Source organism: Penaeus monodon, chromosome 10 (assembly GCF_015228065.2).
Source record: "Penaeus monodon isolate SGIC_2016 chromosome 10, NSTDA_Pmon_1, whole genome shotgun sequence".
Taxonomy (NCBI): domain Eukaryota; kingdom Metazoa; phylum Arthropoda; class Malacostraca; order Decapoda; family Penaeidae; genus Penaeus; species Penaeus monodon.
In genome coordinates, this window is record NC_051395.1 from 185881 (window position 1) to 190088 (window position 4208).

The following is a 4208-nucleotide window of genomic DNA, read 5'->3' on the forward strand; positions in this document are numbered from 1 at the left end:
GACATTCCAATGTTGTGTTGTCTATCCCCTTCCACAAGAGCTATGCATTGTTGTAACACTACCTTTCATCACCAGTGATTCCCATATGTTAAGCACGTGATCTATGCCCATCTTTAGACCACTGTAGGAGATGACAGGCAGACTCTCTGCGGGGAGCCAAGGAGCAACACCCCGCTCCTTGGCACAGCCGTACTCCATCATTACTATACAAATAAAGGAGTCAAGACACCTTGGTCGTCTACCTTACACCCTAAGCTCGCCACCTAGCATACTCTTGTAGGGCCCATCATTCCGGCTCTTACATTATATATATATATATATATATATATATATATATATATATATATATATATATATATATATATATATATATATATATATATATATCCTCTTCAGATGAATAATAATTCCCTTCGTATTGTCCTTCGTGTTCGCCACTTGCCCGGTGGTTGCACGTCCTTTTAGACAGTATGAGCAAGCTCTGATTCCCTCCAGGAGGAGAAAGAACCAAGTCAAGTTTTTATAGTTCTAGATTGGGCATTCCTTTTCCTAATTGTGAGCGTCACCATTTATTCAATAGCATCCGTCGCGCTAAATTAGATGTTGATGATGCGTTTCTTCATGTTCGTAAGTCACTTAGATTGCTTAGAGAAGTCACCCTGCTCAGTTTGTTGACGACCTGTTAGCCATTGCTGCGCGTAGAGCTTCCTTTGAAAGCGAACGTCATCAAAGATCTCTCCCCAAGAAACTTAAAGTTGTCATGTTAAATCCGATTCTTGATTTATTTAACGATTTCAGAGGCTTACCCCGACATTATTTCTCGGTCACTAAATCACTTAAACGTAATTTGGACATTATAATTACCAAAGCCGACAAAGGTAATAACGTAGTTATCCTTAATAAATCTGATTACATAAGCAAAGCTCATTCCCTCCTGAACGACAACTCGACGTATCAAAAACTGCGCTCAAACCCTTACCCTTTTGTCACGGAATCATTTCGTAAAAACGTATTGCTGCCTTATGACCTGACTTTAAATTCTTTGATCGCGTTGTTTATGACCGTATGTTTATGGCCTTCCTAAAACTCACAAACAGGGTGTCCCTCTAAGGCCTATTATTTCGTCTTGCAACTCGGTTACCCGGCTAGCGAGCGTTTTATCTTCTTTTATGGGGTTCTTTTCTGAGAGTCATATTAAACATTCGATGGATTTCATGGATAAGGTTAGAAACCTGCCGACGCACGGTAAGAAATTAGTTTAGATGTAGATTCCTTGTTTAGTAATGTCCCGCTTGACGATGTGTTAGAATTTCTTGAAAGAAAACTTTCTTCAGCTCGTGCAAAGATCCCTATTCCGATCAATTGCTTTATCGATCTCATTCGTTTGTGCGTCACGAATAATGTCTTTACTTTTGACAGCGCATTTTATAAACAAATCGATGGTATCGCGATGGGAAGTAGCTTAAGCCCGGGTCTTGGGAATTCATACATGGAGATGCGTGAATCTGAACTCCTTCCATCTATTCTTCCTTCCGACACAATTTGGTTTCGTTATGTTGATGATATATTTTCTTTGTGGCAAATGAACCGTTCAGATTTCGATGATTTTTTTTCAGCAAACTCAACAACCTCGTGCGTACTATCAATTTTAAAGTAGAATGGGAAGATTCAGAGAAATTACCTTTTCTCGACATACTTTTCTTTATTCAATGTAAATAGCTCGCTTAAATTTTCGGTTTACCGTAAACCTACTCACACCGCTAATTATCTTCACTTTTTCTCGAATCACCCGTTGTATGTTAAAAAGTCAGTAGTCTCGTCCATGTTCCTTAGTGCATATAGGATTTGTGACAATGAATTTATTGATCGGGAGCTCGACGTCTTTTTTTAAACTTTTTCGAAATAAGGATATCCTCGTTTTTTCTTAAATCAGGCACATTCATCTGCGAGATGGAAATTTTATACTCATTCCCGTAATTCTCAACAGGATAGTGTAGTAATATATTAATTATTCCGTATAACCCTCCCTCGATGAAAAACGGCACATATTTATAGGCGCTGGTATTGGCATTGTTTTTACATGTCCGAATACGTTGTGTAATACTTTGGTTAAGCACAATGCAGCTAGCGGTGCGCTTGAGACTTCTCCTGGTATTTACACTATACCTTGTAAGGACTGCCCGAAGTTTTACATAGGTGAGACCGGTAGAGCTTTTGAGAAAAGAATTAATGAACATAAACGTAATGTTAGATTCGCTAGAGAATCAAATGCGTGTTTCGTTCATTTACGTGATGAAGGTCACCGGCCTAACTGGAAAAACGCTAACTTAATTAATAAAGCAGCAAATTCGTACGAAAGAAAAAGGCTAGAATCTCAATTAATTAGGAAAATGCCTAATTTCAACTTGAGTGCTGGTCAATGGGGCTTGGATGATCTTACCTCCTCGTTAGTTAGTAAAGCCTACCCCAGACTCTTCGACCTGTCATTCTAACACTGTATATACTTGCCAAAATTATCTCCTTGTAAGCCTCCGGGTTAGTACAGTGGTAACGTGTCGGCCTCTCATTCGAGGGGTCAGCGGTTAGCGCCCCGCCCAGGCGCGAGATGTTGCAATTGTCGCCTGGAGGTTACTGCTGTGGCTGGGCACCATGACGGTAAGGACTAGGTTCAGCCGAGTCAGCCCCTGCTGACATACGTGAGCGAGTCGGCACTGGTCGACACAGGCCGGGCTCCCCTTATGGGTGTAGCCTGGGCGAGGCTAAGCTTCGCACATTGGACTTATCCTTATCTCCTTGTATCCATTTCGGTTCATTATTCGTCTGAAGAGGATTTAGTTTCATTTTCTACTGTGGCTGTTTCCCATTTCATATATATATAAGTATTAGGGCACCGAACCGCGGTTGATTAGGAAGGGCTTCCAATCAGGCAACGGTGGTACTGCCAAATAACCTCTCAATAGTGAAACAAGACAGGCCTATGTCCTGCAGTGGAATAATGCCTGTTAAAAAAAAAATAATAATAATAATCCTCTCTCTCTCTCTCTCTCTCTCTCTCTCTCTCTCTCTCTCTCTCATATATATATATATATATATATATATATATATATATATATATATATATATATATACACACACACATATATACACATCATCATCAATAACGGTATGCTCATGTTTGAGCAGCCGTGGACCTCTCCACCATCCTCCGCTACTCAGCTTGATCTTGCGCTTTTCTTTCCACTTGTACCATCGACAGCCCGCAAATATCTTTGATGTTGTCGCTCAGTCTTGTCTTCGGTTTGCTTCTTCCTCTGTTTCCTATCACCATCCCTGTAAGCAAGTTTTTCTCAATACTTTCACTTCTCATCACATGACCAATAAACTTTAGTTTCCTTTTGTTCAAGATGTCCAACAGCCAGTCTTTACAATTTATTTTTCTTAGCACTTCATCATTCGTTTTCTTTTCTGTCCAGTTAATACGCAGTACCTGTCTGCAACAAAACATTTCAAAACTATTGACCTTTTTCTTGTCTATCTTCTTCAGCACCCAACACTCAGAACCATATGACGCAATTGGGAAAACTAATGAGTTCAATAACCTCAGCTTTGTCCATAAGGTAATGCTTCAGTCTTTCCAGATGTTATTGTGAGCAACTGTGGCATCTTTGGCAATAGCAACTCCTCTTTCCATTTCCGGTGAAACATCATGTGTGTTAGCAAAAACAGCTCCAAGATAAGTGAACTCTCACATTTTCCACAACCACTCCATTGATTGTAACATGCTCACCATCGTTCATTGCTGGTTATCTTTGAATCTTCATGGTCTTAGTTTTCCTGGCATTAAGAAATAAACCAGCCTTTTCGCTTGCTTCTCTAACTTTATCTAGTAGCTGCTGCAGTTCAATGACACTGCTGGCAATCAAAACCACATCATCGGCGCATCTCAGACTTGATACTCTGTATCCTCCAACATCTACAGCTCCTTCAAAATTCTCCAGATCACCTCTCACAATTCATATACATATACACAGTCTGTAATGACAGGGGGAAGGCTATCCTAGTGCGCTGTCACCAATGTAATGATGTGTGGGAAGTGTATCCCACTTGCTGCCGTCTGCGTAATAATGTGGGGAGTTCCCCTTTGATGGTACTGCTGCTTTGGTTTTTGGGAGTTGAGTTAAAGTTGTCACAGCTTCTATAGTTAATTA